The 10,365-nt window shown below is 38.2% G+C and overlaps 1 pseudogene; it reads left to right on the top strand.

Annotated features, from left to right (window-relative positions):
* Window positions 1-665: 665 nt before the first annotated feature.
* Window positions 666-2,591, top strand: LOC107954651 (L-type lectin-domain containing receptor kinase V.9-like; annotated as a pseudogene).
* The last annotated feature ends 7,774 nt before the right edge of the window (window positions 2,592-10,365 follow it).

Below are 10,365 nucleotides of genomic sequence, written 5' to 3'. Positions count from 1 at the left end.
TTTGTGACTCTTAACATTATTATTGTAGGTATTTAGATAATATTTTTACTATTTGTATGCATAATTTATTTTAAATATTAGAAGCTATTATTCACTTATCTCCATTTTTAATTACTTTTAATAATTTTGAACTGTTATTAAACAAGTGCAATCTATTACGTATTATATTGTCAAATATAATTCACGTAATTAAATTTTATAAAAATTATATGTACAAATTTGAAATTTATTCTAGATTTAATTGTTAACATATTTTTTTTCCTTAATTTTGTTTGTGTGATATTTTAAAATTAAAAAAAATACAAATTTACTCCTAATATTGTTTCTAGAAAAAGTTGAATTGGAATTTTGGTAGATAAAACGACTGAAGCATGAAGATCACCATGTGCCAAATTTACCCACCTTCCTTTTCTTATACAAAATTTTAAAGAGTTTCACAATGATGCCCTCAAGAAAAGAAAGTACAGATTAAAGGAAAAAGGAATTGTGTAATGAGTGATGTCAGCTTCACTAATTATTTCTTCTTATCACATGCCAAAGCAATTTCCTTGTACAGACTAGGAAAACTCCTGGAACTTCGTCGAGTTTTATATATACTGGACTACCAAGTGTATGAAGTCGACCAAACACATAGATTACTTCGTCTGTAATAAATAATAATCATAATGTCGTGTTTGATCATACTTGTGTTGCTGCTTTTCCTCCTGTTTGTTGCATCTTCAGATGTCAACCAGGGCCAGTTTGGTTTCAATGGTTACTTGAATGTCGAGGGAGTTGCAGGCGTAGATTCAAGAGGGCTGTTTACACTTACAAATACCACAAGCTGAATAAGTGGTCAAATCTTCTACAAGAATCCGATCCAGTTTAAGAACTCCACAAATGCAACTGTTTCCTTCTTCTCCACTACATTCATTTTTGCAATTGTACCTGAATACACCGAATTTGGTGGCCCTGGATTGGCCTTCGTAATCTCCCCTAACAATGAAATTTCTGTAGCTCTTCCCAGCCAGTATCTCGGTCTTTCCAGTGAAATAAACATAGGCTTGGACTTGAACCATGTTGTGGCGATTGAGCTGGACATGTCCCGGACCATTGCGGTCGGTGACATAGACGACAACCACGTGGGCATCGACATCAATAGCCCAAGATCAGTGACAGCTGCTTCTACTGGGTATTTCACTGATGAAAGTGAGTTCAAAAATCTCAGCCTCAAGAGTGGAGATCCAATGCAGGTTTGGGTTGAATATGACGGGGTCGAGAAGCAAATCGATGTTACATTGTACCCCATCAATGTATCGAAGCCAAAAACCCCTCTTTTATCCTTGAAAAAGGATCTGTCTCCATATTTGTATGAGTCTATGTTTGTCGGCTTCTCGTTGCCCACCGGTCTTCTTGTATTTTCGCACTACATATTGGTGTGGATTTTCAAGATGAATGGGAAAGCTGACGAGCTAGACTTGTTTCGCCTTCCAAAGATTCCATGGGATGACAACAATAATAAGCAAGGGATCAAGCAATTGCAGAGGATTTTGGCTCTCACCCTTTCTTTAACAGGCCTCACTTTATTCCTTGTATTGGTTTTTGGGGCAGTGTTGATATCGAGGAAGAAGAGATTTGTAGAGATCCTCGAGGATTGGGAGGTTCAGTATGGGCCACATAGGTTCTCTTATAAAGATAGATTCAAAGCTACAAAGGGGTTTAAAGAAAAGGAAGTTCTAGGGAAAGGTGGATTCGGTAGGGTGTATAAGGGTGTGTTACCATCATCCAATGTACAAATTGCTGTCAAAAGAATCTCTCATGATTCAAGGCAAGGGATGAGAGAATTCATGGCTGAGATTGCAACCATCGGCCGTCTCAGGCATCCGAATTTAGTTCGACTTCTCGGTTATTGCAGGTGCAAGCACGAGTTGCTTTTGGTTTATGACTACATGCCGAATGGAAGCCTTGACAAGTTTGTTTACCACCAACCTAATAGCAGCCTTACTTGGACACAAAGGTTGAAGATCATCAAAGACGTGGCGTCCGCACTGTTCTATCTGCACCAGCAATGGGTGCAAGTAATCATTCACAGGGATATCAAGCCTGCCAATGTGCTGATAGATAGTGACATGAACGCTCGATTAGGGGATTTCGGGCTGGCAAAGCTATGTGATCTTGGAAATGATCCTCAAACCTCACATGTAGCGAGCACGCTTGGTTACATGGCTCCTGAGCTTGCAAGTACTGGGAAAGCAAACACAAGCACTGATATATATGCATTTGGACTATTCATGCTCGAAGTTGCTTACGGAAGAAGGCCGATCGAAGTACGAGCACCGCCAGATGAAACATTTCTCGCTGATTGGATAATGGATTGCTGGGATAAAGGAGACATTTTGGCAGCTATCGATGGGAGGTTGGAAAAGAGGTTTGTGGTGCAAGAAGCAGAGTTGGTGTGGAAGCTTGGGTTACTTTGCTCACACCCGATTGCGGTGGCTAGGCCTACCATGTCCAACGTGGTGTCATATTTGGACGATGTTGCTTCATTGCCTGATGATTTAAACTCGTGTATCAAAGCTCGAGAATTCCCTGGAGTATCCAACGATTGTTAGAATTAAGTGACTCAAATTCTTATTTAAATAAAATACGATAGAAAATAAAATAAAAGTAAAATTCATATAGAACTAGACTTCTTTTATTTTATTTTAGAATAAGGTTTTTTAAACCTTATTAAACTCCATCTATTTTATATTGATTAGGATAAGGTGTTTCAATCCTACTAGAATATGGCTTTACAAGCCTATAAATAGACATAGTCTATTCCTCTTGTATTGATTTCAAATTTTCGACATAGTGAATTTTCTTCTCCTCTGCCCGTGGTTTTTTCCTGAAAGGGTTTCCACGTAAAATTTGTGTGTTCTTTATTTTATTTTATTTTATTTTTCACAAATTGGTATCAGAGCTTCCGGGTTATTCATCTCGATCACGGTAATGGCTTCTTTGAAGTATGAAATTCCGCTGTTGGATCACAACACCAGATTTGCATTGTGGAAAATTTAGATGCAAGCAGTTCTTGCACAGATGGATCTGGAGGATGCCCTGCTAGGGATAGATAAGATGCCTTCGACATTAACAGATGAAGAGAAGAAGCGTAAGAATCAAAAGGCATTAACACAATTACATCTACATTTGTCCAACGAAATTTTGCAGGATGTGATGAAAGAGAAAACTGCCGCTGCATTATGGAAGAGGCTAGAACAAATATGTATGTCGAAAACTCTAACAAGCAAGTTGCATATGAAGCAGCGTCTTTATGCTCATCGTTTGGAGGAAGGTGCGTCTGTACACGAACACTTAACAGTGATTAAAGAAATTCTCTCAAACTTGGAGGCCATGGAGGTTCAATATGATAAGGAAGATCTAGGGTTGATTCTACTTTGTTCGTTGCCCCCGTCTTATTCAACATTTAGAGACACGATTTTATATAGCCGCGAGTCTCTCACAGTTGATGAGGTTTATGATTCTTTAACCTCATATGATAAGATGAAGCATCTTGTGGTTAAACCCGACTCTCAGGGAGAGGGTCTCATTGTTCGTGGGAGACAAGATCGAAATGTTGATGATGATCGTGGTAGGACACAGGAACGGAATCCTCGTGGTAAATCTAAGGGTAGATCGAAGTCTTCAAACAGAGGTAAAACTTGCAACTTCTGCAAGAAGAAAGGGCACATTAAATCTGAGTGCTATAAGCTACAAAATAAGATTAAAAGGGAGGCTGCGAATCAAAAGGGAAAACAACCAGAAAATTCCGGTGAAGCTGATGTTGTAGAAGACTACAGCGATGGTGAACTTCTAGTCGCTTCTGTCAATGATTCTAAAGTAAGCGAGGAGTGGATACTTGATTCAGGCTGCACCTTCCACATGAGTCCCAATCGGGATTGGTTTACAACTTATGAAACAGTATCTGAAGGTGTTGTTTTGATGAGAAATAATGCTTCATGTAAAATCACAGGTGTTGGAACAATTAAAGTTAAGATGTTTGATGGAGTTGTCAGAACACTTAGTGACGTGCGGCATGTTCCAGAATTGAAAAGAAATTTAATTTCATTGAGTACTCTTGATTCAAAAGGGTACAGATACACAGCTGAAAGTGGGGTTTTAAAGATTTCCAAAGGGTCCCTTGTTGTGATGAAAGGGCAGAGAAAAATTGCCAAGTTATATGTTTTGCAGGGTTCTACTGTTACTGGTGATGCAGCTGTCGCTTCCTCTTCCTTGTCAGATGATGATATTACTAAACTTTGGCATATGCGCCTAGGGCATATGAGTGAGAATGGCATGGCTGAATTAAGCAAAAGAGGACTTCTTGATGGGCAAGGAATTTACAAACTGAATTTCTGTGAGCACTGTGTTTTTGGGAAGCAAAAGAGAGTTCGATTCACTAGAGGAATCCATAACATGAAGGAAACGTTGGAGTATATTCATTCTGATCTGTGGGGGCCATCCAGAGTGCCTTCGAGAGGTGGAGCTAATTATATGCTAACCTTTATTGATGATTTTTCCAAAAAAATTTGGGCGTTCTTCCTGAAGCAGAAAAGCGATGTGTTTTCCGCATTTAAGTCTTGGAAAATTATGATTGAAAAACAGACGGGAAAACAGATAAAATACCTCTGTACAGACAATGGCTTAGAGTTCTGTTCTGATGAGTTTAATAGATTGTGCAAGTCAAAAGGGATCATGAGACACTTGACAGTTCGTCATACTCCACAGCAAAACGGCGTTGTAGAACGAATGAACAGAACGATCATGGAGAAGGTACAATGTATGTTGTCAAATGCCAACTTACCGAAGTCATTTTGGGCAGAAGCAGCCTCTACTGCATGTTTTTGATCAACCGATCTCCATCCGTTGCCATTGAGAAAAAGACTCCACAAGAGGTATGGTCTGGTAATCCTGCTAATTATTCTGATTTAAAGATTTTGGGTGTCCTGCGTATGCTCATGTTGATAATGGAAAATTGGAACCGAGATTCATTAAATGCGTTTTTCTTGGTTATAAAGCTGGTGTAAAAGGCTATAAGTTATGGTGTCCTGAAAATAAAAAAGTTGTGATTAGCAGAGATGTTGTGTTTGATGAAACTGCTATGCTACCTAACTTATCTCTTAAAGACTCTTCCAATAAAGAAAACCAAAAGCAGGTGGAGCATCAGATTAATACAGAATCAACTCCTTAAGCCAGTACAAAAATTGAGAATAGAGTTGCTTCTTCACCGCAATACTCTATCGCCAAAAACAGAACAAGAAGAGAAATTAAACCTCCAAAGAAGTATGCCGAGGCTGATCTAGTTGCTTATGCTTTAAATGTGGCTGAAGATATAGATGCGAATCAAGAGCTATTTAATTATTCTGAGGCGATTAGTTGTGAAGACTCAAAAAAGTGGATATTTGCTATGCAAGAGGAGATGAAATCACTCCACAAAAACAGAACATGGGATCTTGTAAAACTTCCTAAAGGTAAAAAGGCTGTTCATTGTAAATGGGTGTTTAAGAAGAAAGAAGGGACTCCAGGAGTTGAAAAACCCAGATATAAAGCAAGGCTTGTTGCAAAGGGTTACAATCAAATTCCAGGAGTGGACTTCACAGATGTGTTCTCCCCAGTTGTTAAGCATAGTTCGATTCGAGCTTTGCTTGGTATTGTGGCCATGCATGATTTGGAGCTTGAGCAGTTAGATGTAAAAACTGCATTTCTGCATGGAGAACTTGAGGAGGATATTTACATGCAACAAACAGAGGGTTTTACAGTCTCAAAAAAAGAGGACTATGTTTGCTTGCTGAAAAAGTCCCTTTACAGTTTGAAACAGTCACCAAGACAGTGGTACAAGAGGTTTGATTCCTTTATGACTTCTCATGATTTCAAAAGAAGTAGTTTTGACAGTTGTGTCTACTTTAAGAAAAATAGTGATGGTTCTTTTGTGTATCTACTTCTTTATGTTGATGACATGTTGATAGTAACAAAAGATAAAGTAGAGATAAGAAAGGTCAAAGCCCAACTAAGTGAAGAATTTGAGATGAAAGATTTAGGACCAGAAAAGAAGATACTTGGTATGGAGATCCTTAGAGATAGAAAAGCAAGTAAATTGTACCTAAGTCAGAAGGGGTACATTGAGAAAGTTCTTTGCAGGTTCAATATGCAGAGTGCTAAGCCTGTTAGTACTCCTTTAGCAGCTCATTTCAGACTTTCATCAGCTTTGTCTCCATAATCAGATGATGAGATTGAGTACATGTCACATGTTCCATACTCTAGTGCAGTAGGATCTCTCATGTATGCTATGGTTTGTTCACGTCCAGATTTATCATATGCAGTCAGTGCAGTTAGCAGATACATGGCGAATCCTGGTAAAGAACACTGGAAAGCAGTTCAGTGGATTTGAAGATACTTACGAGGTACTACTGATGTTTGCTTACAGTTTGGAAGAACTAGAGATGGAGTCATTGGGTATGTTAATGCTGATTTTGCTGGAGACCTTGATAGAAGAAGATCTCTCACAGGTTATGTCTTTACAATCGGAGGTTGTGCAATCAGTTGGAAAGCCACTTTGCAAACTACAGTCGCTTTGTCTACCACTGAAGCTGAGTACATGGCGATTATTGAGGCTTGTAAAGAAGCTGTTTGGTTGAAGGAACTCTTTAGTGAACTTAATAAAGACCTTCAAATCAACACAGTATTTTGTGACAGTCAGAGTGCCATCTTTCTTACAAAAGATCAAATGTTTCATGAGAGAACAAAACACATTGATGTTCGGTATCATTTTATTTGTGATATTATTGCTCGTGGTGATATTGTTGTGAACAAAATTAGTACTCATGAAAATCTTGCAGATATGATGACTAAGTCACTTCCTATAACCAAGTTTGAGCATTGCTTAGACTTGGTTGGTGTTCATTGTTGAAGTTAAACCTTTAAGGGGTTTTATGGAAGAGGTGGAGAACTTGTTTATTGAAAGTTCGCGATGAAGAACTTGTTCATTGAGAATTTGTGTCAAGGTGGAGATTGTTAGAATTAAGTGACCCAAATTCTTATTTAAATAAAATACGATGGAAAATAAAATAAAAGTAAAATCCATATAGAACTAGACTTCTTTTATTTTATTTTAGAATAAGGTTTTTTAAACCTTATTAAACTCCATCTATTTTATATTGATTAGGATAAGGTGTTTCAATCCTACTAGAATATGGCTTTACAAGCCTATAAATAGACATAGTCTATTCCTCTTGTATTGATTTCAAATTTTCGACATAGTGAATTTTCTTCTCCTCTGCCCGTAGTTTTTTCCCGAAAGGGTTTCCACGTAAAATTTGTGTGTTCTTTATTTTATTTTATTTATTTTATTTTATTTTTCACAACGATGAGTTAATAACAGAAAGAACCAACACCATTCCATCATTAACAATTATAGAGTCGTTTATTTCTCATAGTTGGTGAAGTTCAATTAAAGATTTTCTTTCATTTGTTTCTGTTTAAGATTTACGATCCAAATTCAAAACATTTCGTGATAGAGCATATTACAGCTTCAAAGGCCAAACTTGTTGTAAAATTACAACAATTGTATAGAATGTTTTGTAGCTTCAGTTAAAGCTAATGAACCCAGCATCTCCACTGTAACAAGCATGTGCTTCTTTTAGGTTAGTGTAGAATGTCTCTTCCACTATGGTTGGACCTCTCTTTTTTCCCTTTGTTGGTGTTAAGAGCAAAGAGCAAACAAGTTTTGACCTAAAACTTGAGCAGTAAGGCTCGATGCTTGCTGACCAAACAAGCAGAATTCAAGAACAAAATTTGAAAAGTAAAGAACAATGGAGAATATGGAAGGAAAATCTGATGATTTCATTCAAAATGAACATTGGCATAATGCCATTACATATACCAGATATAAGTTGGTCATTACAAGTCAAATTCACCTAAACATCTACCTAACTCCACTAAAACACATTGAAACTTGATAAACTAACTTGTACACTTAGTAAAGTTGATTTATCAACTCAACATCACCTAATTACATCATATATTTCACCTACCAAGTTCAAAAGTAACTAAATTACATGTCATCAACTAAACAAGAACAAAATGAATTGAATTTCATCAGCAGCACTTGGTATAGCAACCTTTGCATGGCTCGAACTGCTTGGTCTGCTTCTTTGCTGCTCCTGGTGCTACATGCTGACCAATCTTCATCACTCCTCCTTGGTTAACATGTTTCAAACTCCCTTTTTAGTTCTCAACTGAAGGAATAGTGCTACACTAAGGGCTTTTGTGAGAATGTCAGCAAGTTGCTCTTCTGAACTGCAATGAGTCAATTTTACTTCCTTTGCATGCTCCATTTCTCTTACAACATGAAGATTAATGCTAAAATGTTTTGTTCTACCATGGAAAATAGGATTCTTTGCAATTGCAACAATAGATTGGTTATCACAATAAATCTCTATTGCTTTCCTTTGATGTAGGTTCAAATCAGCTAGGATTTTCCTTAGCCATATGGCTTGATTCACAGCCCTAGCAGCTGCTACTTATTCAGCTTCAGCAGTTGACTGAGCAATCATATTTTGCTTCTTCAAACTCCAACAGAAGATAGCTGAACCAAGGGTGAAGGCATTCCCTGAAGTACTCTTTATATCATCCATCGAACCAGCCTAGTCACTATCAGTGTAACCAATTAATCTTAGGTCTTCAGCCTTTCTAAATAGCATTCCATAGCTCAGTGTACCCTTAATGTACTTGAGCACTCTTTTTGCTACTCGAAAATTCTTCTCATTGCTACAATACATGAACCTTGAGAGCAGACTCACAGCAAACATGACATCTAGTCTAGTGGCAGTCAAGTATAACAAACAACCAACTAGGCATCTATAGACAGACTCACTAATCTGCTCAAAGTCAGCTTAGCCTGATAGTGTCTCTCTAACAGTACCATGTGTGCTTGTTGCCTTGCAGTTTTGCATTGTGAATTTGGTTAGGATTTTTGAAGCAAATGCCTTTTGACTTAGGAAGATTCCTTCTTGTGTTTGTGACACCTCCATACCTAAAAAATAAGACATTTTTCCCAAATTAGACATTTCAAACATTTGCTCCATTTTGATTTTGAAATCTGCCAACATTGTTTGGTCTCGTCCTGTCACCAGCAGGTCATCAACATATAGAGACACAATGAGCTGAATTTCAACTCCTTTCTTCTTAACATACAATGTTGGCTCGCTAATGCTCCTCTTAAATCCCAAGTTGACCAAGTAGCCATCAATTCTGCTATACCAAACCCTTGGTGCTTGTTTTAAGCCATATAAGGCTTTATTTAGTTTGTAGACCATGTCTTCTTTATCAGGCACTTTGAAACCTTGAGGTTGCTCCATATAAATCTCTTCTTCAAGGAAGCCATTGAGTTCAAGGAAGCCATTGAGATATGCAGACTTTACATCAAGCTGATGGATCTTCCACTGTATCTGTGCTGCTAAAGCAACCAACAGCCTGATGGTGTCTAGCTTGGCCACTGGTGCAAAGGTCTCCAGGGAATCTATTCCATACTTCTAACGGAACCCTTTTACAACTAACCTTGCTTTTAGCTTGTTTAGACTCCCATCAGCATTCTGTTTTGCTTGATAGACCGATTTCACACCAATGATCTTCCTGTTGGCTGGTCTTTCAATCAATTTCCAAGTCTGATTCTTCTCTATCACGCTGATTTCATCAGCCATTTCCTGTTTCCAGCCTTCATGACCCTCAACCTCTTCAAAGCAGCTTGGTTCCACTATGGCTACCTGAGCTTTTTCATAAATTTTAGCCAATGGTCTAGTGCCCCTAACTGGTTCATCATCAATGTCCATTTCAGGACCATTTTGATTAGCTTCAATCTGATCAGCCATAAGGTCCTTAGAAACTGCCTCTGGCTTATTTTTGTCCCAATTCCAGTTTGCTTTCTCATTGAACACTACATCTTTGCTCACTAGCACTTTGTTTGTTAAAGGATCCAGGATCCTATAGCCCTTTTTCACTGAGCTATAGCCTACCAGAATGCCTGCTTGAGCTTTCTTATCCAGCTTGCCTCTTTTTACAACTGGTACTTGTGCATAACACATGTAACCAAAGACCCTCAGGTGAGCTAGTGATGGCTTGAGCTTGAACCAGGCTTCAAATGGTGTTTTGTGAGCCAATGCCTTGGTTGGAAGCCTGTTCTAAATGTACGCTGCTGTGTTGACTGCCTCTGCCCACAAGTTTTTAGGCAAATTTTTCTCAAATAGTAAGCACCTGGCCATATCCATCAAACTTTTGTTCTTGCTTTCACTCACACCATTCTGCTGAGGTGTATAAGTGTTGGTGAGCTGGTGTTTGATACTTGCTTCATCA

This window comes from Gossypium hirsutum, chromosome A11, assembly GCF_007990345.1.
Source record: "Gossypium hirsutum isolate 1008001.06 chromosome A11, Gossypium_hirsutum_v2.1, whole genome shotgun sequence".
Taxonomy (NCBI): domain Eukaryota; kingdom Viridiplantae; phylum Streptophyta; class Magnoliopsida; order Malvales; family Malvaceae; genus Gossypium; species Gossypium hirsutum.
Note: the sequence above shows the minus strand (reverse complement) of the source record. Positions and strands in the feature narration are given on the sequence as shown.